General features: G+C 41.9%; 2 long non-coding RNA genes across 2 annotated transcripts; one reads left to right on the top strand and one right to left on the bottom strand.

Moving 5' to 3' along the window:
• Positions 1-13180: 13180 nt before the first annotated feature.
• On the bottom strand, positions 13181-22772 carry LOC134761668 (uncharacterized). The gene is made up of 2 exons (XR_010140639.1): positions 22390-22772; positions 13181-15804 (listed from the first exon to the last, which is right to left on the bottom strand). It is a non-coding gene; the product is annotated as an uncharacterized LOC134761668 (long non-coding RNA).
• LOC129048188 (uncharacterized) lies at positions 19712-26119 on the top strand. Its single transcript, XR_008510309.2, has 4 exons — positions 19712-20179; positions 20402-20555; positions 22648-22836; positions 25730-26119. It is a non-coding gene; the product is annotated as an uncharacterized LOC129048188 (long non-coding RNA).
• Positions 26120-26402: the final 283 nt, after the last annotated feature.

The raw sequence follows: 26402 nt of genomic DNA, 5'->3' as shown, positions 1-26402 counted from the left end.
AGCTACGGGAGGATATTCAAACCAAAGGCAAAGAAGTTGAAAACTTTGAAAAAAATTTAGAAGAATGTATAACTAGAATAACCAATACAGAGAAGTGCTTAAAGGAGCTGATGGAGCTGAAAACCAAGGCTCGAGAACTACGTGAAGAATGCAGAAGCCTCAGGAGCCGATGCGATCAAATGGAAGAAAGGGTATCAGCCCTGGAAGATGAAATGAATGAAATGAAGTGAGAAGGGAAGTTTAAAGAAAAAAGAATAAAAAGAAATGAGCAAAGCCTCCAAGAAATGTGGGACTATGTGAAAAGACCAAATCTACGTCTGATTGGTGTACCTGAAAGTGACGGGGAGAATGGAAACAAGTTGGAAAACATTCTGCAGGATATTATCCAGGAGAACTTCCCCAATCTAGCAAGGCAGGCCAACATTCAGATTCAGGAAATACAGAGAACGCCACAGAGATACTCCTCGAGAAGAGCAACTCCAAGACACATAATTGTCAGATTCACCAAAGTTGAAATGAAGGAAAAAATGTTAAGGGCAGCCAGAGAGAAAGGTCGGGTTACCATCAAAGGGAAGCCCATCAGACTAACAGCGGATCTCTCGGCAGAAACCCTACAAGCCAGAAGAGAGTGGGGGCCAATATTCAACATTCTTAAAGAAAAGAATTTTCAACCCAGAATTTCATATCCTGCCAAACTAAGCTTCATGAGTGAAGGAGAAATAAAATACTTTACAGACAAGCAAATGCTGAGAGATTTTGTCACCACCAGGCCTGCCCTAAAAGAGCTCCTGAAGGAAGCACTAAACATGGAAAGGCACAACCGGTACCAGCCACTGCAAAATCATACCGAATTGTAAAGACCATCGAGACTAGGAAGGGACTGCATCAACTAACGAGCAAAATAACCAGCTAACGTCATAATGACAGGATCAGATTCACACATAACAATATTAACTTTAAATGTAAATGGACTAAATGCTCCAATTAAAAGACACAGACTGGCAAATTGGATAAAGACTCAAGACCCATCAGTGTGCTGTATTCAGGAAACCCATCTCATGTGCAGAGACACACATAGGCTCAAAATAAAAGGATGGAGGAAGATCTACCAAGCAAATGGAAAACAAAAAAAGGCAGGGGTTGCAATCCTAGTCTCTGATAAAACAGACTTTAAACCAACAAAGATCAAAAGAGACAAAGAAGGCCATTACATAATGGTAAAGGGATTAATTCAACAAGAAGAGCTAACTATCCTAAATATATATGCACCCAATACAGGAGCACCCAGATTCATAAAGCAAGTCCTGAGTGACCTACAAAGAGACTTAGACTCCCAAACATTAATAATGGGAGACTTTAACACCCCACTGTCAACATTAGACAGATCAACGAGACAGAAAATCAACAAGGATACCCAGGAATTGAACTCAGCTCTGCACCAAGCAGACCTAATAGACATCTACAGAACTCTCCACCCCAAATCAACAGAATATACATTTTTTTCAGCACCACACCACACCTATTCCAAAATTGACCATATACTTGGAAGTAAAGCTCTCCTCAATAAATGTAAAAGAACAGAAATTATAACAAACTATCTCTCAGATCACAGTGCAATCAAGCTAGAACTCAGGATTAAGAATCTCACTCAAAACCGCTCAACTACGTGGAAACTGAACAACCTGCTCCTGAATGACTACTGGGTACATAACGAAATGAAGGCAGAAATAAAGATGTTCTTTGAAACCAACGAGAACCAAGACACAACATACCAGAATCTCTGGGATGCATTCAAAGCAGTGTGTAGAGGGAAATTTATAGCACTAAATGCCCACAAGAGAAAGCAGGAAAGATCCAAAATTGACACCCTAACATCACAATTAAAAGAACTAGAAAAGCAAGAGCAAACACGTTCAAAAGCTAGCAGAAGGCAAGAAATAACTAAAATCAGAGCAGAACTGAAGGAAATAGAGACACAAAAAACCCTTCAAAAAATAAATGAATCCAGGAGCTGGTTTTTTGAGAGGATCAACAAAATTGATAGACCACTAGCAAGATTAATAAAGAAAAAAAGAGAGAAGAATCAAATAGATGCAATAAAAAATGATAAAGGGGATATCACCACTGATCCCACAGAAATACAAACTACCATCAGAGAATATTACAAACACCTCTACGCAAATAAACTAGAAAATCTAGAAGAAATGGATAAATTCCTCAACACATACACCCTCCCAAGACTAAACCAGGAAGAAATTGAATCTCTGAATAGACCAATAACAGGATCTGAAATTGTGGCAATAATCAATAGCTTACCAACCAAAAAAAGTCCAGGACCAGATGGGTTCACAGCCGAATTCTACCAGAGGTACAAGGAGGAGCTGGTACCATTCCTTCTGAAACTATTCCAATCAATAGAAAAAGAGGGAATCCTCCCTAACTCATTTTATGAGGCCAGCATCATCCTGATACCAAAGCCTGGCAGAGACACAACAAAAAAAGAGAATTTTAGACCAATATCCTTGATGAACATTGATGCAAAAATCCTCAATAAAATACTGGCAAACAGAATCCAGCAGCACATCAAAAAGCTTATCCACCATGATCAAGTGGGCTTCATCCCTGGGATGCAAGGCTGGTTCAATATACGCAAATCAATAAATGTAATCCAGCATATAAACAGAACCAAAGTCAAAAACCACATGATTATCTCAATAGATGCAGAAAAGGCCTTTGACAAAATTCAACAACCCTTCATGCTAAAAACTCTCAATAAATTAGGTATTGATGGGACGTATCTCAAAATAATAAGAGCTATTTATGACAAACCCACAGCCAATATCATACTGAATGGGCAAAAACTGGAAGCATTCCCTTTGAAAACTGGCACAAGACAGGGATGCCCTCTCTCACCACTTCTATTCAACATAGTGTTGGAAGTTCTGGCCAGGGCAATTAGGCAAGAGAAGGAAATCAAGGGTATTCAATTAGGAAAAGAGGAAGTCAAATTGTCCCTGTTTGCAGATGACATGATAGTATGTCTAGAAAACCCCATTGTCTCAGCCCAAAATCTCCTTAAGCTGATAAGCAACTTCAGCAAAGTCTCAGGATACAAAATCAATGTACAAAAATCACAAGCATTCTTATACATCAATAACAGACAAACAGAGAGCCAAATCATGAGTGAACTCCCATTCACAATTGCTTCAAAGAGAATAAAATACCTAGGAATCCAACTTACAAGGGATGTGAAGGACCTCTTCAAGGAGAACTACAAACCACTGCTCAAGGAAATAAAAGAGGATACAAACAAATGGAAGAACATTCCATGCTCATGGGTAGGAAGAATCAATATCATGAAAATGGCCATCCTTCCCAAGGTAATTTACAGATTCAATGCCATCCCCATCAAGTTACCAATGACTTTCTTCACAGAATTGGAAAAAACTACTTTAAAGTTCATATGGAACCAAAAAAGAGCCCGCATCGCCAAGTCAATCCTAAGCCAAAAGAACAAAGCTGGAGGCATCACGCTACCTGACTTCAAACTATACTACAAGGCTACAGTAACCAAAACAGCATGGTACTGGTACCAAAACAGAGATATAGATCAATGGAACAGAACAGAGCCCTCAGAAATAACGCCACATATCTACAACTATCTGATCTTTGACAAACCTGACAAAAACAAGCAATGGGGAAAGGATTCCCTATTTAATAAATGGTGCTGGGAAAACTGGCTAGCCATATGTAGAAAGCTGAAACTGGATCCCTTCCTTACACCTTATACAAAAATTAATTCAAGATGGATTAAAGACTTAAATGTTAGACCTAAAACCATAAAAACCCTAGAAGAAAACCTAGGCAATACCATTCAGGACATAGGCATGGGCAAGGACTTCATGTCTAAAACTCCAAAAGCAATGGCAACAAAAGCCAAAATTGACAAATGGGATCTAATTAAACTAAAGAGCTTCTGCACAGCAAAGGAAACTACCATCAGAGTGAACAGGCAACCTACAAAATGGGAGAAAATTTTCGCAACCTACTCATCTGACAAAGGGCTAGTATCAAGAATCTACAATGAACTCCAACAAATTTACAAGAAAAAAACAAACAACCCCATCAAAAAGTGGGCAAAGGACATGAACAGACACTTCTCAAAAGAAGACATTTATGCAGCCAAAAAACACATGAAAAAATGCTCACCATCACTGGCCATCAGAGAAATGCAAATCAAAACCACAATGAGATACCATCTCACACCAGTTAGAATGGCAATCATTAAAAAGTCAGGAAACAACAGGTGCTGGAGAGGATGTGGAGAAATAGGAACACTTTTACACTGTTGGTGGGACTGTAAACTAGTTCAACCCTTGTGGAAGTCAGTGTGGCGATTCCTCAGGGATCTAGAACTAGAAATTCCATTTGACCCAGCCATCCCATTACTGGGTATATACCCAAAGGACTATAAATCATGCTGCTATAAAGACACATGCACACGTATGTTTATTGCGGCATTATTCACAATAGCAAAGACTTGGAACCAACCCAAATGTCCAACAATGATAGACTGGATTAAGAAAATGTGGCACATATACACCATGGAATACTATGCAGCCATAAAAAATGATGAGTTCACGTCCTTTGTAGGGACATGGATGAAATTGGAAATCATCATTCTCAGTAAACTATCGCAAGAACAAAAAACCAAACACCGCATATTCTCACTCATAGGTGGGAATTGAACAATGAGAACACATGGACACAGGAAGGGGAACATCACACTTCGGGGACTGTTGTGGGGTGGGGGGAGGGGGGAGGGATAGCATTGGGAGATATACCTAATGCTAGATGACGAGTTGGTGGGTGCAGCGCACCAGCATGGCACATGTATACATATGTAACTTACCTGCACGTTGTGCACATGTACCATAGAGCCTAAAGTATAATAATAATAAAAAAAAAAAACATACACAAGTCAATAAATGTAATACATCACATAAGCAGAATTAAGAGCAGAAATTATATGATCATCTCAATGGATGCAGAAAAAGCATTTGACAAAATCCAGCAACACTTTATGATGAAAGCCATCAGCAAAGTCAGCATAGAAGGGACATAACTCAAGGTAATAAAAGCCATCTATGACAAATGCACAGCTGACATTATAGTGAATGGGGAAAAGTTGAAAGCATTTCCTGTGAGAACTGGAACAAGAAAAGGATGCTTACTTTCACCACTGCTGTTCAACATTGTACTGGAAGTCCTAGCCAGAGCAATCAGACAAGAGAAAGAAATAAAGGACATCCAAATTGCAAAAGAGAAAGTCAAACTGTCACTATTCACTGATATAATGACATGATATGATGACATAATTGTATACCTAGAAAACCTTAAAGACCCATCCAGAAAGCTCCTAGATGTGATAAATGAATTCAGTAAAGTTTCAGGATACAAAAACAATGTACACAAATCAGGAGTACTGCTATACAACATCAACAATCAAACTAATAATCAGATCAAGAACTCAACCCCTCTCACAACAGCTGCAACAAAATTAAATACTTAGGAATATACCTTACCAAGGAGGTGGAAGATCTCTACAAGGAAAACTACAAAAAACTTCTGAAAGAAATCATAGATGACACAAACAAGTGGAAACTTATCCTATGCTCACAAATGGGTAGAAACAATATTGTGAAAATGAGCATACTACCAAAAGCAATCTACAAATTCAATGCAAGTCCCATCAAAATACCATCATCATTCTTTACAGAACTAAAACAAATATTAAAATTCATATGGAACCAAAAATGAGCCTGCATAGCCAAAGCAAGACTAAACAAAAAGAAGAAATCTGGAGGCATCACATTACCAGACTTCAAACTATACTACAATGTTGGTAGAAGAGCTGAGGCAGGACTAGCTTGTCTGTCATAATGTAAAAGAGTCTTGGAAGATGTCCGGTGTCCAGGGTCTAAAACCCCTCGTGGCCTTTGGAACACCAAGCTCTATGCCAAAGGGAGGAAAGCCGCCCTGAAGTGCCAAAATCTAAGCCCAGGGCATAAAACCCCTTGTGGCTTGTATGGAATCCAGGGCTCAGGGCATAAACCCCCTCGTGGCCTCTGGAATGTGCACAGACTTGTTGGTTCCTTGCTTCTTACTTGTAAACATGTCCTCCATTATCTCAAGCAGCAGAGCATATTCTATATGCATCAAAGAAAATGCTAAACCATCACAGCTACACTAAATGCACCACTACCTTTCTACCCCCACATCCTCATGCCCTCACTTGTTTACCCCCACATCCTCACATCCTCACCACCTGCTTCTTTGTTTGGTCACTAATAAATAGTGTGGGCTCCCAGAGCTCAGGGTCTTCAAAGCCTCCAATCTAGTATTGGCCCCCTGGACCCAATTTATGCACTTTTAACCTGTCTTTTCTCATTCCTTTCACCCCACTGGACTTTGTAGCCCTGATGGCCTGGCGTTGGTCCTGATCACCCCAAAATTTCAGGCGCCCAACGTGGGGCTATGAAGACCATGGTAAAGAAATGCTAGAGCATGTGGAAGCGAAGGACACATCATCAAAGGACACCCGAGGATGGCTGAAAGAAACTTGGTGGGTAAGCTGGGTACTCTGAAGAACCAGGGGAACAATGGGACAAAATGAAAGTAAACATTCTGCTTAAACTTTCTAAGGCATTTATTGTGGAGAGGGGGAGTGAAAGTTAGTACTCAGAATTTATTAACACTCTTTAGTACAGTGGAGGAGTTTTGCCCATGGTTCCTAGGACAAGGGACAATGGAGTTAGATGAATGGGAAAGAATTGGTAGAGATCTAAAAAAGGTGCATGAAGAAGGAGCCAAAATTCCAGTTTCTTTTTGGTCAGCGTAGGCATTGATAAAGGCAGATCTTGAGCCATTTCAAACAAATGATGAGGCAGATTCAGATAAGGAAGAGGCAAACGAGTGTAAAAAATTAACTTCGGATTCTGCATGTGAGGAACAACAACCAGAGGAAATTAAAGAAAGGGAAACTAAAACAGATATATTTTAGTAGCCCGTTGGTTCCACCTGCTGAATTAAGTGAATGGCCACCTCCTTCCTCTCCCCCTAATGGTTGAGAAGATGAATTAGCTCAAAACTTACCGCTCTGGTAGCTGCAACATTAAAACCTGGAGGAATTGGTGATGCTATACAAAATTCTATTCAGAAGGTTAGGGCTGAAGGAGACCCAGAAGCATGGCAATTTCCCATTACTATAATCCAGCAAGGAGGACAGAGTATAACTAATTGGGCCACCTTTCCTTTTAAGTTGTTAAAGGAATTCAAGCAAGCCATTAGTCAATATGGGCCAAATTCTCCTTTTGTACAAACTTTACTAAAAAATGTGGCTCTTGATAATAGATTAATCCCATATGACTGGGATACTTTAACAAAGTCTGTTCTCACTCCATCTCAGTACCTGCAGTTTAAAACCTGGTGGGCTGATGAAGCTCAAACTCAGGCAAGAGAAAACACAAAAACACAGCCACCTGTGCCTGTTTCCTTTGAATGGTTAATGGAGTTGGGCCCTAATTGGGGATGATTAGACAATTAAGCAGTAATGGAGGATGTTGCCATTGTTCAGTTTCGCACTGTGTGTTTATGTGCATGGGAAAAAATAAATGTTATAAGAGAAATATATCCTTCTTTCTGTTCTGTCCGACAAGGACCTAAAGAACCATATACTGACTTTATTGCTCAGCTCCAAGAGGCTGTGCGTAAAGCTGTAACTGATAAAACAGCTCAGAACATGGTAATACAACTTCTTGCATACAATAATGCTAATGCAGAGTGTCAAGCTGCCATTAGACCTGTGCAGGGGAAGCCTCATTTGGCTGAATATATTAAGGCTTGTGATGGCATTGGGGGTAATTTACATAAGGCTACTCTTTTAGCTCAAGCTATGGCTGGATTAAAGGTGGGAAAAAATATGCCCCATTTCTCAGGCTCTTGTTTTAATTGTGGGCAATTTGGACACACAAAAAAGGAATGTACAAAAGGAAATCAAAAGGCAAAAACTATTACCATCAATCAACAGAAAAGTTCCAGTGTATGCCCCTGGTGTAAGAAAGGCAATCACTGGGCAAATCAGTGTCATCCTAAATTTAGCAAAGATGGGCAACCTCTTTTGGGAAATGGGAAGAGGGGCCCACCTCAGGCTCCTCAACAAACTGAGGCATATCTGGCACAGCCAGTGCCCTTACAAAAGTACAACAATTGTATCCCACCACAGTAGGCAGTACTGCGTAGATCTTTGTAGCACAGTTCCCATTTCCTTACTTCCTGGGGAGCCACCAAAGAAGGTCCTCATGGGATTTAGGAGCCCTTTACCCTCAGGAAGAGTTGGTGTATTGCTTGGAAGGTCTAGTTTAAATTTAAGAAGTGTCACATACAGGAATAATTGATTCCAATTATACCTGAGAGATTCAGTTAGTTATTAGTTCTGCAATTCCATGGTCTGCTTCCCCAGGAGAAAGAATTGCTCAGTTGTTACTGTTACCTTATACAAATCTAGGAAGTAGTACAGTAAAAGGAACAGGAGGCTTTGGTAGTACTAACCCAGCAGGAAAAGCTGTATATTGGGCTACTCAAGTGTCTGACAAAAGACCTATTTGTACAGTAACCATTGAAGGAAAAGATTTTGAGGGGCTAGTACATACTGGAGCTGATGTTTCTATTATTGGTTTAAATCAACGGCCCTGGCATTGACCAAAACAAAAGGCATCCATTGATATTGTTGGAGTAGGGGCTGCCTTAGAAATTTTTCAAAGTTCTTTAATTTTGCCATGCCAGGGGCCAGATGGCCAAGAAGGGACAATTCAACCTATTATTACACCTATTCCTGTCAATCTATGGGGTAGAAACTTATTACAACAATGGGATGCTGAAATATCTATTCCTATGGATCAGTATAGTAATAACAGTAAAAAAATGATGAGAAAAATGGGATATCTCCCAGGGAAGGGACTGGGAAAAAGTGAAAATGGCCAACCGGAAACTTTAGAACTAAAAGGGCAAAAAGATAGAACTGGATTAGGGTATCATTTTTAGGGGTGGCCATTGCTGAACCTCCGGCTCCCATTCCTCTTGTTTGGTTAACTGCCAAACTGGTTTGGGTGGAGCAATGGCCGCTGAAACAGGAAAAACTGGAGGCTTTAAAAGAATTGATACAGGAACAATTGCAAAAGGGACACACAGAGCCTGCTCTCTCCCCTTGGAATTCTCCTGTGTTTGTTATTAAGAAAAAATCAGGGAAATGGAGAATGTTAACAGATTTGAGGGCTGTTAATGCTGTAATTTAACCCATGGGTGCATTGCAACCAGGGCTGCCTTCTCCAACAATGATCCCAAAATACTGGCCTCTCATCGTGATAGATTTAAAAGATTGCTTCTTTACCATTCCTTTAGCTGCCCAAGATTATGAAAAATTTGCTTTTACTGTTCCTGCTATAAATAACAAAGAACCAGCAGACAGATACCATTGGAAAGTACTGCCACAAGGCATGTTAAATAGCCCGACTATTTGTCAAACTTATGTTGGAAAAGCTATTAAGCCAGTTAGAGAACAATTTTTAAAATGTTATATCATACATTACATGGATAATATTTTATGTGCAGCTGAAACTAGAGAGGAGTTAATGCTATGCTACAAACAGTTAGAAAAGGCTGTGACTGTAGCAGGGTTAATCATAGCCCCTGATAAAATCCAGACTTCTACTCCCTTTCAATATTTAGGAATGAAAGTAGAACAAAGTACTATTAAGCCTCAAAAAGTTCAAATTAGAAGAGATAATTTAAAAACTCTAAATGATTTTCAAAAATTATTGGAAGACATTAATTGGATTCATCCCACTTTAGGCATTCTTACTTATGCTATGTCTCACCTCTTTTCTACTTTACAAGGTGATTCTGATCTTAACAGCAAATGCTCCCTGTCCAAAGAGGCATTAGAAGGACTTCAATTAATTGAAGAAAAAATTCAACAGGCACAAGTGACTTGAATTAACCCTATGCAGCCATTACAGTTTTTAGTTTTTCCTACTAAACATTCACCAACAGGTGTTATTGTTCAACAGGATGATTTGGTTGAGTGGCTTTTTCTACCTCACAATACAACTAAAATGCTCACTCTGTACTTCAATCAAACTGCTGTACTAGTAGGACAAGCAAGGCTGCGCACAACAAAGTTAATGGGATATAATCCAAATCAAATTATGGTTCCATTAGACAAACAACAAATTCAGCAGGCTTATATTAATTCCCAGGAATGGCAAATTAATGTGGCAGGTTTTACTGGTGTTCTTGATAATCATTATCCTAAATCCAAAATATTCCAATTTCTTAAATTAACATCATGGATATTGCCTTCCATTACTCAAAAAACCCCTATTGAAGGGGCCATTACTGTTTTTACTGATGGATCTAGTAATGGAAAGGCCTCATTTGTGGGACCTCAACAACAAGTTTTTCAAACTGACTTTGCTTCTGCTCAAAGGGCTGAACTTATGGCTGTGATAACAGTGTTAAAAACTTTTCATCAGCCAGTAAACATTGTTTCTGATTCAGCCTATGTAGTTCAAGCCACAAAAAATATTGAATGTGCCTTAATTCAAAATGTGACTAATGACCAACTTAAAGTTTTATTTCATTCTTTACAGCAAGCAGTACAACAAAGGCATTTGCCTTTCTATAGCACTCATATGAGAGCACATACTAACTTCCCTGGCCCTTTAACTAAATTTAATCAAAGGGTGGATAATTATATGGGGAAGAGGATTTGCTTGTGTCTCTCCAGGTAACAATCAGGCACCTGTGTGGGTGCCCACCAAACATCTGAAGATCTATCATGAGCCACACCAGGAAGGGAGGACTCTGGGAAGAGCCAGAGCTCCTGATATGAGTGATGGCACAAATGAACATCTCAGAGACAAAGGAGAAGACCAATGGAGGTATACACTAATGATAGTTTTTGGATGCCTGGTTCTACTGATGATAGAGGCCCATCTCACCCCCAAGAGGAAGGAACAACTATGAATGTCTCATTGGGATTTGAGCATTTACCTATTTGCTTAGGAAAAGCCAATGGGTGTTCACCTACCAGTCATCAATCTTGGCTGGCAATAGTGCCTGAACATAACATCTCCATAGCACAGTTACGTATGCTTTCTGGTCTTAGTATTTATCACCGTGATTATGCTTCTGTAACTGAAGTTTACCACCCTCAAAAACCTATCTGTAAAGTGGATTGGACATGGTAGGAAAAAAGGAAGGCATTTGCTTGGGAAGATTGTATCACATGGAAAGCAGAGGTGTTGCATAATGATTCATATGGAGTCATTATTGATTGGTCCCCTAAAGGGGCATTTATGAGGCTCACCTCTCAATCTGTAAGTAATGGTCACCCTGCCTCTAAACAAAATAATCAGATGGTGGACACTATAAGAAGTACAGCAAGATATCCTATTATTTGGGCATATGGTGGTATAGTGGTACCTCAGCCCCAAATGATATGGCCTGTTGTAGGAGCAAAATGTAAGGAATTATGGAAAATATTAATGACACTAAAAAAAGATAAAGATTTGGAAAGGGAAATATACTAAGCTGACCCAATATAATCCTAATTACATGTTAGAATTGGCTCACAATGATTCAGTTTGGATACAGAGTTGTGTCCATCCACCTTTCCTGTTTGTAGTGGGTGATTTAAAACTTGATCTCCTTAATCATCATGTGACTTGTCAATAATGTAGATTGTCTTCTTGTATGAATTCTTCCTTATATAACACTGATCATTTTATTTTAGTGGTAAGAGCCCAAGAAGGAGTATGGATACCTGTGAAGATTTCCCACCCCTGGGAAGCCTCTGCTTCTGTGCATATTATTACTGAAATTCTTCAAAAGATTTTGAGGTGCTCATGGCATTTCTTTGCTACTTTAATTTTCATTACTATGGGATTGATTGCTGTCACAGCTACTGCTGCAGTAGCTGGAGTTGCTTTGCATTCCACAGTACAAACAGCAGACTATGTAAATAATTGGCAGAAAAATTCTACTCTGCTGTGGAATTACCAAAATAATATAGACCAGAAACTAGCTGATCAAATTAATGATCTCCAACAAACTGTAATGTGGCTAGGAGATCTTGTAGTTAGTTTAGAATATAGAATGCCGTTACAACGTGATTGGAATACCTCCGATTTTCGCATTACTCCTCATCTGTGTAATGATACAGAGCATGAGTGGGAAAAAGTTAAGAGACATTTAAAAGGTCATACTAGAAATTTATCTTTGGATATTGCAAAACTAAAGGAACAAATATTTCAAGCCTCTCAGGTACATCTGACACTAATGCCAGGAACTGAAGTGCTTGAAGGAGCTACAGACGGATTAGCACCTATTAACCTGCTAAAATGGATCAAGACACTTGGAGGCTCTGTGATTTCAATGATTGTGCTTTTAATCTGTGTTATTTGTCTTTATATAGTCTGTAGATGTGGAAGCCACCTCTGGAGAGAAAGCCGCCACTGAGAACAAGCAATGATAGCTGTGGCGGTTTTGCAAAAAAGAAAAGGGAGACAAGCGCCCAGCTATAGTTACCAATAAAGCATGGTACTGGTATTAAAATAGGCATGTGTTCTGTTCCAATGGAACAGAATAGAGAACCCAGAAACAAAGCCAAATATTTACAGCCAACTGATCTCTGACAAAGCAAATGAAAACATAAAGTGGGGAAAGGACACCCTATTCCACAAATAGTGCAGGGATAATTGGCAAGCCACATGTAGAAAAATGAAGCTGGATCCTCGTCTCTCACTTTATACAAAAATCAACTCAAAATGGGTCAAAGTCTTGACTCTAAGACCTGAAACCATAACAATTCTAGAAAATAACATTGGAAAAACTCTTCTAGATATTGGTTTAGGCAAAAAGTTCATGACCAAGAACCCAAAAGCAAATGCAATAAAAATGAAGATAAATAGATGGGACCTAATTAAATGAAAAAGCTTCTGCATAGCAAAAGAAATAATCAGCAGAGCAAACAGACAACCCACAGAGTGGGAGAAAATATTTGCAAACTATGTATCTGACAATGGACTAATATCCAGAATCTACAAGGAATTCAAACAAATTAGCAAGAAAAAACACTTGTATTGTGTTTGTTCTGTAAATCAGCAAGAAAAAAAATCACATAATTTCATTAAAAAGTGGGTAAAGGACATGAATAGACAATTCATAAGAAGATATACAAATGGCCAACAAACATGAAAAAATGCTCAACATCACTAATTATTAGGGAAATGCAAATCTAAACCACAAGGAGATACCATTTTACTTTTGCAAGAATGGCCATAATTTAAAAAAACAGACGTTGGCATGGATGTGGTGAAAAGGGATCACTTTTATATGGCTGGTAGGAATGTAAACTCGTTCAACCACTATGGAAATCAGTATGGAGATTACTTAAAGAATGAAAAGTAGATCTACCATTTTATCCAGCAATCCCACTCCTGGGTATCTACCCAGAGGAAAATAAGTCATATGAAAAAGGCATTTGCACACGCATGTTTATAGTAGCACAATTCGCAATTGCAAAAATATGGAACCAGTCTAAATGCCCATCAAGCAATGAGTGGATAAAGAAAATGTTACATATATATGTACATATATACACACACACACCATGGAATACTACTTAGGCATAAAAAGGAACAAAATAATGGCATTAGCAGCAACCTGGATGGAGTTGGAGACCATTATTCTTTTTTTTTTTTTTTTGAGACAGAGTCTCCCTCTGTCACCCAGGCTGGAGTGCAGTGGTGCCATCTCAGCTCACTGCAACCTCTGCCTCCCAGGTTCAAGCGATTCTCCTGCCTCATTCTCCCAAGTGGCTGGGACTACAGGCACACACCACCACACCTAGCTAACTTTTGTATTTTCAGCAGAGATTTTCACAATGTTGCCCAGGCTGGCCTTGAACTCCTGACCTCAAGTGATCCGCCTGCCTTGGCCTCCCAAAGTGCTGGGTTTATAGGTGTGAGCCACCATGCCCAGCCACATAGTGATGTTTTGATACCTATAATGTATAGTGATCAGATCAGGGATATTAGCATATCGATAATCTCAAACATTTGTCATTTCTTTGTGTTGGGAACATTCAATAGCCTCCTTTTAGTTACTTGAAACTATATAATGCGTTATTGTTAACTATAGTCTTCCTACAGTGCTATAGAACAGTGGTCTCCAACCTTGTTGGCACCAGGGACCAGTCTGGTGGAAGACAAAAATGGGTGGGGGATGGGGAATGGTTTCAGGATGAAACTGTTTCACCTTAGATCATCAGTTAGATTCTTACAAGCAGCATGCAACCTAGATCCCTTGCATGCACAGTTCACTATAGGTTTGCACTCCTATGAGAATCTCATGACCCCACTGATCTGAAGGGGCTGCTCGCTCACCTGCTGCTCACCTCCTGCTGTGTGGTCTGGTTCCTAACAGGCCACATACCAGTACCCGTCTGTGGCCCAGGGGTCGGGGATCCTTGGTATCGAATACTAGTACTTTCTCCTCTTATCTAGCCATAATTTTGTTTTCCAAAAGTTTTTATTTTATTTTATTTTTTATTGATATAAGATATTTTACATATTTTTGGTGCACTTTTACAAATTTTTTTATTTTGCAGTTGCAAGATTTAATAGAGTGAAAACAGAGCTCCCATACAAAGGGAGGGGACCCAAAGGGGGTTTCTCACTCCCGGCTTGAATACCTGGAGTTTATATCCCAATCATTTTCCCTCCCCCTGTGCTCTCAGATGATAGATGATTTGACTATTTCTTTACCTCCTACTTTTAGCCTAATTTGTATTTTAGTGAGCCCTCTTTACTACCTGATTGGTTGGGTGTGAGCTGAGTTACAAGCCCGGTGCTTAAAGGTGGGTGCGATCACCTTCTCCAGCTAGGCTTAGGAATTCTTACTCAGCCTAGGAAGTCCAGCTAGTCCTGTCTCTCAGTCCCCCTCTCAACAGGAAAACCCAAGTACTGTTGGGGAGGTTGGCTGATGACTGCTCTGCTTCCTGCTGAATTCGGGTGTAGTAGGGGTTGTGCAGTTGAGAGTTCCTCAGGAGGGGTGCCTTTGATGTCATCAACATCAGAGCATGGGCTAGCAGGCTGGTCCAGGGGTCTGCAGTAGATCTTAGTCATGGACTGTATCTGGGGCTCCATTTGAAGAATGATTTGTAGTTTTACAACCTTGATTCTGGAAAAGAAAAATTTAACAAGGAGGTTAAAGATACATGGATTGAAATGTATGGCCTGAAATGTAGGGACATATGGGTGTGGGTGGTGAAAGTGGGGTTTCCTTTAGAAAAACTCCTATACAATGGGGCATCAATATTTCCAGGAAGCTGCATTCTCTATAGAAGCTCTTGGTAAGGGGAACTACTGGTAGTACAGTGGCATAGAGGAGGTGCAGTGAGTGTGAAAGGGGGTAAGAGGACAGTAAGAAGAAAAATATGACAAGGGAGGGTCATGGGGATCTATGATTCTAGTTACTTTCCTCACGGTTGTTGCTTGAAGAGCAGGCGCAGATCCTCTAGAGGTTCACAGGAATAGCTAGCATTGTCTCCTGGATTTTCGGGTTCCTTTGGCAGTATCCAGGGTTTGACTCAAGTGTGATGTATCCAAGACTCCATTCCAACTACTTTAACTGCGGTTGGGGTAGATAAAATGACTGGGTAGTGTCCATCCCAGGATGTGTCTAGGGATGGGGAATTAGAAGGAAGGGACTTACTAATACCATGTCACTGGGGTGGAATAATTCATTTCCCTCCTCTCGGGGACAGGTTCCCTGTAGTGTTTTAAGAACTTGTTGATATTTGGCTAAGGAGGTGATGTCTGCAACTAAGTTGGCAGTCTCTCGGTAAAGCACAATGTCATTGGTTAGGAAGGGCTGTCCATACAGCATCTCGTATGGGCTAAGCCCTGCTTTCTGGGGAAAGTTTCAGATTCTTAGTAAGGCTACAGGCAACAGAGCAGGCCATGCAAGGTGGGTTTCTTGGGTTAGCATTTTTAGATGTCATTTGAGTGTTTCATTCATTTTCTCAACTTTTCCTGAGGATCGTGGCCTCCAGTCATAGTGTAAATGATATTGTAAGCCTAACGCCTGGGATACTCCCTGGGTTACTGTGGCCTTGAAAGCAGGGCCATTGTCACTCTGTAAGCCTCAGGGAAGTCCAAATCTGGGAATTATTTCATGAACTAGTGCCTTTATTACCTCTTGGGCCTTTTCTGTTCTACAAGGAAAAGCTTCCACCCAACCAGTGAAAGTATCTACCCAGACTAGTAGATACTGAAATCCCTGAGATTTGGGCATGTGGGTAAAATCTAGTTGCCAGTCTTCTCTTGGGTAATGGCCTGCTATTTGTTCTCCTGAAGGAGCTTGGTGATAAGGCAGGGAATTATTTCTTTGGCACACTTCACAGGCCCTGACTATCTGCTTGATAGTTTTGAAAAGGCCTGGTCCAGTATATAATTATTTGGCCATCTGATGGGTGCTATCAATGCCTAAGTGAAAGGTCTCATGAAGCATTTTAAGTAATTTCCATTGGTTAGCTGCAGGCAAAAGTATTTTTCCTTCTTTGGTGGCTAGGCATCCTGAGGGGAGGAAACTATGTTCTCATGAGGTTCCCCATTCTATTTCTTCTGCTGAGTACTGGGGCTTGGTTTCCTGGAGGGGATTACCCCATACTAGGGGTCCTTCTATAAGCATTTCTAATGGAGAGTTCCACCTTGTGGCTCTTTTGGCTTCAATATCCACTTGGCAGTTCCCTTCTATTTCCCTTTCCTTTCCTTTCCGATGACCCCGGCAGTGTAAGACTGCCACCTCTTTAGGTTTCTGTACAGCCAATAATAATCTCCTAATGGCTTCCTGATGTTTGATAGGTGTTCCCTCAGAAGTTAGGAATTCCCTTTGTCTCCATATTGCTGCATGGGCATGGAGGACTAGGTAAGCATACTTAGACTCTCTCTATATATTTACCCTTTTTCCTTCTCCTAATTCTAGTGTATAAGGCCACTGCTTTTGCTAGGATGTCTCTCCCTAACAAAGGAGTGGGGCTTTCAGGCAAAATTAGAAAGGCATAAGAAAAAAGTAAAATTCCCCAGTCATGACTTAGTGCTTTGGAGAAGTATTTAGTGACTGCCTGTTCTAGGACCCCTCAGATAGTGACAGATCTGGAGGACAGTTGTCTGGGACAGGAGAGTAAGACTGAGAAGGCTGCACCAGTGTCCAAGAGACAGTTAACCCCCTGGCCCTCAATGGTCAAGCATACCCAGGGCTCTGTGATGGTGATAGCATGGGCTGGCTCTTACCCTGGGCACCCTCGGTCCTGCTGCTGGATCACTGGTTAGTGACTTCTGACTCAGAGGACCTTGGTCCCCTGGAGCAGTGGGTCTTCCAGTGATTCCCTTGACATAAGGGGCATGGATGAAGGGGAAGCTTATTTCTATTCAGACAATCTCTTTAAAAGTGTCCTTGTAGACCGCACTGGAAGCAAGCCCTACTAGGCATTCAATTTGCCCAGACTTTCCCTTTTTCAGAACCTCCAAAGTCTGCTTGCCTGAGGGCCCTGGCTAAAGTGGTGGCCTTTTTTTTTTTTTTAATCCCATTTGTCCCATTCCACCTGTTCCTCCTGATCTCTATTATAAAAAACCAAGTTTGCCAAGTTCAATAGGGTTTTCAAGTTTTGCTCCAGGCCTAAGGTGGACTTTTGAAGTTTTTTCTAATGTCTGCAACTGACTGAGTGATAAACTTATCTTTTAAGATTAGTTGGTCTTCAATAGAGTCAGGTGACAGAGGGTATGATTCCTCAATGCCTCCCTTAGTCTCTCCAGAAAGGTGGTAGGATTTTCTTCCTTTCCCAGTGTTATAGTGGACATCGTTGAATAATTTATATAGGCTTCTTCCTAGTTTTCCTTAGTCCTTCTAGCATGCAAGTTGGCAAATGTCTGCAGCACTAATCTCCATGTTCTAATTCTGCATCCCAGTGAGGGTCTACACTGGGAACTGCCTGCTGGCCTGTAGGGAATTGTTCTCTTTCTTCTGTTTTCATCCTATTGTTGACCTGACTGAGATACCAGAGATTGCCAAACTCTGGGGCTGCAGTTATGGTGGCACTTCTCTCATTTGGGGTTAGTGTCTGATCTAGCAGTAACATTATATATATATATCTCTCCATGTCAGATCAAAGGATTGTCTTAACCCTTGTAAAATATCAATATAGCCATCAGGGTTATCTGAGAATTTACCTAAGTCTATTTTAATTTGCTTCAAGTCTGAGAGGGAAAAAGGTACATACACTCTGACTGGGCCAAATTCTCCAGAATACATCTTAGGGGCATTTTTCCTTGTAGGGAACGTTTCCCATCTGAAAAAAGAACATAGAGATGCCAACACCCCTAGTCATTTTCCAATGAACATTAGTCTTAGAGCATCCTCTAAGGGCCTAATGCTTACTCCTTTCCAGGTTGCATAACCACCCATGGACCTCTGCTTATCAGATTAGTTATGCTCACTGATGTAGCAGTCCTACACCTGTTTTCCTGCCTTTCTTGACCACAAAGAAAGGGGTCTGGGCTGCTGGATTCTAGTGGCCATTTACCAGCATGCCCAACATTGCCTTTATGCTCAGGGATGAGTTCTAGAGCTGGGCTGGATTCCTATTTCATAACAACCCAGCTGCCCCATCAAGAGGCATTCCCATAAACAACAGTTCTTATGCAGATTTGTTTCAGAGCAGTGTAGGTAACCTTTTGAGTCAGGATTGAGATAGAGTTTTTTGATTCTGTGAGTGCTTTAAGGCTTGGCTGAGTTCAAACAGCTTGCATGTTTGAGTAGACCAATTATTAGGCAATTTTCCTAACTCTGCTTCTACAAGAGTTTCCCTATCAATTACTGAATATCCATTGTGTGTGTGCGTTTTTTTTTCAATCACCCAGGAGGAACCATGTATCCTCCTGTCCTGAAGAGAGTTCCTCCTAGGTCTGGTTGGACCTTTGTATGGTAATTAAGATTTAAATCGCCATTAGGAGATCTGCTGGGTTAAGGAAATTTTCAGTGGTTAACGTTAAGTCATCTTTTTCTAACAGAATAGCCACATACTTTAAGATTTTTGAGTTAGTAAGCTACCTTTCTGCTTTTTTTACTTAGGATAGTTCTGAACTGGTGAGGTGTGCTCACAGTGAGGTTTCCTCTAAAAGTATTTTTCTGCTTTCTTCTGTTAGCAAAGCAGTAGTGGCTACCAATTGAATGCATTTGGGCCATCCGCGGGTTACTGGGTTAAAGGATTTTTGATAGGAAGGCTACAGGTTGTCAATGGTCTCAGTGTTTTCGGGCTACGCCCTTGTTTACACTGACAAGTTGGTATTGGAGTGTTACAGGGTCCTGGAGAAGACCTTCAATTATCAATTATATGTTTTAAATTTACCCTGGCTTTTAAAGGAATAGGGTACACTGTTTTTTCTTTAACTACTTGTATATCTCTTTCTCTCTCTCTGACTTTCTGTCTCTCTCTTTCTCTCTCTGACTCCCTCTTTGTCTCTGTCTCTCTGTCTCTCTCTCTCTCCTCTCTTTGACTCCCTCTTTGTCTCTCTGTCTCTTCCTCTCTTTCTTTCTTTTTTATAGATGGATTTTGGGAACACAGCAGAAGAACGTTCACTCGTTGCCCTCATTTGCCACTATAGGAACATGTGCCTCCCTTTTATTTACTCAATTTGCTTTCATCCTGATCTGTTGTCATAGACCCAGTTCCAGTTGTTAAAGTACTGGGTCATCAGTTCTAAGGCCCTGGACAAGGAGCTAAGGCCTGGAAGTTGTATTGCAGGGTGAGTAAGCTGGGTAGAAATGGGGGAGGAGAGCATCTTACACAATGGGAAAGCAATCCTCCTAGCTGTCAGGCCTCTGAGCCCAAGCTAAGCCATCATATCCCCTGTGACCTGCATGTATATATCCAGATGGCCTGAAGCAACTGAAAATCCACAAAACAAGTGAAAATAGCTTTAACTGATGACATTCCACCATTGTGATTTGTTCCTGCCCTAACTGAAAAGATATATTCTCCCCCACCCTTAAGAAGGTACTTTGTAATATTCTTCCCCTGCCCTTAAGAAGGTACTTTGTAATATTCTCCCCCCACCCTTAAGAAGGTACTTTGTACACCTATCCCAAATCTATAAGAACTAATGATAATCCTACCACCCTTTACTGCCTCCTTTTTTGGACTCAGCCCACCTGCACCCAGGTGAAATAAACAGCCTTGTGGCTCACACAAAGCCTGTTTGGTGGTCTCTTCACACAGACATGTGAGATATTTGGTGCTGAAGACCGGGTCAGCAGGACTCCTTTGGGAGACCAGTCCCCTGTCCTCACCCTCACTCCATGAAGAGATCCACCTATGACCTCGGGTCCTCAGACCAACCAGCCCAAGGAACATCTCACCAATTTTAAATCAGGTAAGCGGCCTCTTTTTACTCTCTTCTCCAACCTCTGCCACTGTCCCTCAACCTCTTTCTCCTTTCAATCTTGGTGCCACTCTTCAGTCTCTCCCTTCTCTTAATTTCAATTCCTTTCATTTTCTGGTAGAGACAAAGGAGACACATTTTATCTGTGGACCCAAAACTCCGGCGCTGGTCATGGACTTGGGAAGGCAGCCTTCCCTTGTTTAATCATTGCAGGGATGCCTGCCTGATTATTCACCCACATTCCATTGGTGTCTGACCTCCGTGGGGACATCTGCCTTGGTCATTCACCCACATTCCCTTGGTGGCAAGTCAATTATGGGGATGCCTGCTTTGGCTGCTCACCCACATTGCAGCCCAGTGCTGCTCACCCCACCCCTTCTCTCCGTGTCTACACCCCTTTTCCACTTTCCTGGGGGGCAAACACCTCCCACCCCTTTTCCACTTTCCTGGGGGGCAAGCACCTCCCACCCCTTTTCCACTTTCTTGGGGGGCAAGCACCCCCCACCCCTTCTCTCCATGTCCCCACCCCTTCTCCACTTTCCTGGGGGGCAAACAACCCCCACCCCTTCTCTGCTTGTCTCTACCCTTCTCTTTAAACTTGCCTCCTTCACTATGGGCAAACTTCCACCCTCCATTCCTCCTTCTTCTCCCTTAGTCTGTATTCTCAAAAACTTAAAACCTCTTCAACTCACACCTGATCCAAAACCTAAATGCCTTATTTTCTTCTGCAACACCACTTGGCCCCAATACAAACTTGACAATTGTTCTAAATGGCCAGAAAATGGCACTTTTGATTTTCCCATCCTATGAGACCTAGATAATTTTTGTCGAAAAATGGGCAAATGGTCTGAGGTGCCTGATGTCCAGGCCTTCTAATACACATCGGTCCCTCCCTAGTCTCTTCTCCCAATGTGACTCATCCCAAATCTTTCTTCTTTCTCTCCTGTCTGTTCCTTCAGTCTCCACCCTAAGCTCTGAGTCCTTTGAATCCTTCTTTCCTATGGACTCACCTGACCTCTCCCCTTCTCCCCAGGCTGTTCCTCCCAGGTCAAGCCAGGTCCCAATTCCTCTTCAGCCTCTGCTCCCCCACCCTATAATCCTTCTATCACCTCCCTTCCTCACACCCAGTCTGGCTTACAGTTTCATTCCATGACTAGCTCTCCCCTACCTGCCCAACAATTTCCTCTTAGAGAGGTGGCTGGAACTGAAGGCATAGTCAGGGTACATGTGCCTTTTTCTCTATCAGACCTTTCCCAAATCAGCCAGCATTTAGGCTCTTTCTCATCAGACCCCACTAAATATATACAGGAATTCTGATGTCTAACTCTGTCCTACAATTTAACCTAGAGTAACTTAAATGTCATCCCAACTTCTACCCTCTCTCCAGATAAATGGGAAAGAGTTTTTTCTGTAGCCCAATCTCACACTGACAACCACTGGCTCCAAGAGCCAGACCTCCAGGAAGGCATTAGAGCAGTTCCCTGAGAGGATCCCCAATGTAACTATCAGGCAGATTCCCCAGGTATAGCTAGGTGAGATTACCTGATTTCCTGCCTAGTTGAAGGGCTTAAAAAGGCAGCTTACAAAGCTGTTAATTATGACAAGCTTAAAGAAACTACCCAAGGTAGAGATGAAAACCCAACCCAGTTCATGGCCCACTTAGCAGCAACCCTTAGACACTTTACCGCCCTAGACCCAGAGGGGCCAGAAGGTCGCCATATTCTTAATATGCATTTTATTACCCAATTTGCTCCCAACATTAGAAAAAGCTTCAAAAATTAGATTCTGGCCAGCAAACCCCACAACAGGACTTAATTAACCTCACCTTCAAGGTGTACAATAATAGAGTAGAGGCAGCCAAGTAGCAATGTATTTCTGAGTTGCAATTCCTTTCCTCCACTGTGAGAGAAACCCCAGCCACATCTCCAGCACACAACAACTCCAAACGCCTTGACCGCAGCTGCCAGGGTTTTCTCCAGAATCTCCCCCCCCAGGAGCTTGCTACAAGTGCAAGAAATCTGGCCACTGGGCAAAGAATGCCTGCAGGCTGGGATTACTGCTAAACCATGTCCCATCTGTACAGGACCCCACTGGAAATCAGACAGTCCAGCTCGCCTGGTAGCCACTCCCAGAGCCCCTGGAACACTGGCCCAAGGCTCTCTGACTCCTTTGCAGATCTTCTTGGCTTAGCAGCTGAAGACTGACACTGCCTGATTGCCTCAGAAACCTCCTGGACCATCATGGATGCTTTGGGTAACTCTCACAGTGGAGGGTAAGTCCGTCCCCTTCTTAATCAATACAGAGGCTACCAACTCCATATTACCTTCTTATCAAGGGCCTGTTTCCCTTGCCTCCATAACTGTTGTGGGTATTGATGGCCAGGCTTCTAAATCTCTTAAAACTCCCCAACTCTGGTGCCAACTTGGGCAGCATTCTTTAATGCACTCCTTTTTAGTTATCCCCACCTGCCCAGCTCCCTTATTAGGTGGAGACATTTTAACTAAATTATCTGCTGCCCTGACTATTCCTGGGCTATAACCACACCTCATTGCTGCCTTTTGCCCCAGTTCAAAGCCTTCTTCACATCCTCTCCTTGTATCTCCCCACCTTAATCCACGAGTATAGGATACCTCTACTTCCTCCTTGGTGATGGATGATGCACCCCTTACCATCCCATTAAAACCTAATCACCCTTACCCCACTCAATGCCAATATCCCATCTCACAGCATGCTTTAAAAGGATTAAAGCACTTGCCTGTTACACCATGGCCTTTTAAAGCCAATAAACTCTCCTTACAATTCCCTCATTTTACCTGTCCAAAAACCAGACAAGACTTATAGGTTAGTTCAGGATCTGCACTTTATCAACCAAATTGTCTTGCCTATCCACTCTGTGGTGCCAAAACCATATACTCTCCTATCCTCAATACCTCCCTCCACAACCCCTCCATAACCCATTATTCTGTTCTGGATCTCAAACATGCTTTCTTTATTATTCCATTGCACATTTCATCCCAGCCTCTCTTTGCTTTCACTTGGACTGACCCTGACACCCATCAGCCTCAGCAACTTACCTGGGCTGTACTGCCACAAGGCTTCATGGACAGCCCCCATTACTTCAGTCAAACCCAAATTTCTTCCTCATCTGTTACCTATTTTGGCATAATTCCTCATGAAAACACATGTGCTCTCCCTGTTGATTGTGCCTGGCTAATCTCCCAAGCCCCAACCCCTTCTACAAAACAACAACTCTTTTCCTTCCTAGGCATGGTTAGGTACTTCTGCCTCTGGATACGTAGTTTTATCATCCTGACTAAACCATTATGTAAACTCACAAAAGCAAACCTAGCTGACCCCATAGATCCTAAATCCTTTCACCGCTCCTCTTTCTGTTCCTTAAAAACAGCCCTAGAAACTGCCCCCATGCTGGCTCTCCCTAACTCATCCCAACCCTTTTCATTACACACAGCAAAAGTACAGGGCTGTGTGGTCAAAATTCTTACACAAGAGCCAGGACCGTGCCCTGTAGCCTTTCTGTTCAAACACCTTGACCTTACTGTTTTAGGCTGGCTCCCACCCCCATGACTGTATCTCTCTGATCCACCTGACATTCACTCCATTTCCCTGTATTTCCTTCTTTCATGTTCCTCACCCTGATCACACTTGGTTTATTGATGGCAGCTCCACCAGGCCTAATCTCCACTCACCAGCAAAGGCAGGCTATACTATAGTATCTTCCACATCTATCATTGAGCCTACCACTCTGCACCCCTCCACTACCTCTCAGCAAGCTGAACTCATTGCCTTAACTCGAGCCCTCACTCTTGCAAAGGAATTATGTGTCAATATTTATAGTGACTCTAAATATGCCTTCCATATCCTGCACCACCATGCTGTTATATGGGCTGAAAGAGGTTTCCTCACTATGCAAGGGTCCTCCATCATTAATGCCTCTTTAATAAACACTCTTCTCAAGGCCACTTTACTTCCAAAGGAAGCTGGAGTCATACATTGCAAGGGCCACCAAAAGGCATCAGATCCTATTGCTCAGGGCAACGCTTATGCTGATAAGGTAGCTAAAGAAGCAGCCAGCATTCCAACTTCCATCCCTCATGGCCAGTTTTTCTCCTTCTAATTGGTCACTCCTATTTACTCTCCTACTGAAGTTTCCACTTATCAATCTCTTCCCACACAAGGCAAATGGTTCTTGGACCAAGGAAAATATCTCCTTCCACCCTCACAGGCCCATTCTATTCTGTCATCATTTCATAACCTCTTCCATGTATGTTACAAGCTGTTAGCTCACCTCTTAAAACCTCTCATTTCCTTTCCATCTGAATATCTATCCCCAATCCTCCACTCTTGACTCCCTCTTGGAGTGGATAGATGATCTTTGCTGACAGGACACATTCCAACACTTTCACCCTAATGAAGTCCTATTCTTTACTTTTATACTCACTCTTATTCTCATTCTCATTCTTATGCCACACTCTACCTCTCCCCAGCTATCTCCACCACACTATCAGTCTCACTCACTCTCTTCTAGCCATTTCTAATCCTTCTTTAACAAACAATTGCTGGCTTTGCATTTCTCTTTCCTCCAAAATCACTGAGGCCTCAATTTACTCACTGCTGAAAAAGGAGGACTGTGTATATTTTTAAATGAAGAACGTTGTTTTTAGCTAAATCAATCTGGCCTGGCATATGACAACATAAACAAACTCAAGGATAGAAAAACTCACCAAAAAAAACCCCAAAACTCACCAACCAAGCAAATAATAATGCTGAACACCCTCGGGCACTCTCTTATTGGATGTCCTGGGTCCTCCCAATTCTTAGTCCTTTAATACCTGTTTTTCTTCTTCTCTCATTCAGACCTTGTGTCTTTCGTTTAGTTTCTCAATTCATACAAAACTGCATTCAGGCCATCACCAATAGTTCTATATGACAAATGCTTCTTCTAACAACCCGACAGTATCACTCCTTACCCCAAAATCTTTCTTCAGTTTAGTCTCTCCTACTCTAGGTTCCCACACTGCCCCTAATCCCGCTTGAAGCAGCCCTGAGAAACATCGCCCATTATCTCTGCATACCACCCCCCAAAATTTTCGCTGCCCCAACACTTAACCACTATTTTGTTTTGTTTTTCTTATTAATATATGAAGACAGGAATGTCAGGCCTCTGAGCCCAAGATAAGCCATCATATCCCCTGTGACCTGCATGTATACATCCAGATGGCCTGAAGCAACTGAAGATCCACAAAAGAAGTGAAAATAGCCTTAACTGATGACATTCCACCATTTTGATTTGTTCCTGCCCTACCCTAACTGAAAAGATATATTCTCCCCTGCCCTTAAGAAGGTACTTTGTAATATTCTTCCCCACCCTTAAGAAGGTACTTTGTAATATTCTCCCCCCCGCCCTTAAGAAGGTACTTTGTACACCTATCTCAAACCTATAAGAACTAATGATAATCCCACCACCCTTTACTGACTCCTTTTTTGGACTCAGTCCACCTGCACCCAGGTGAAATAAACAGCCTTGTTGCTCACACAAAGCCTGTTTGGTGGTCTCTTTACACGGACTTGTGAGACACTAGCCATTTACAAACTTGGGGCTCTGGCAAGGGTGGTGGGGAATGGTTCCCACATAACTGCCCATGTTGAGAGCTGTATGCCTAAATTGGGAGGGACACCAGGGGTAAGACTCCCTGGGTTCATAGCCTACATGCCTAAGGATGCAGTGTAGAGCTTCCTTAGATCCCTTTGGAGATATAACTTGCTCTAATACTTGGAGAGGAAATGAAAGTCTGAAGCATTAGTACCTAGGAGGCAGGG

Source organism: Pongo abelii, chromosome 1 (genome assembly GCF_028885655.2).
Source record: "Pongo abelii isolate AG06213 chromosome 1, NHGRI_mPonAbe1-v2.0_pri, whole genome shotgun sequence".
Lineage (NCBI taxonomy): Eukaryota > Metazoa > Chordata > Mammalia > Primates > Hominidae > Pongo > Pongo abelii.
The sequence above is the reverse complement of the archived record's forward strand: the minus strand, read 5'-3'. Positions and strand labels throughout refer to the sequence as shown.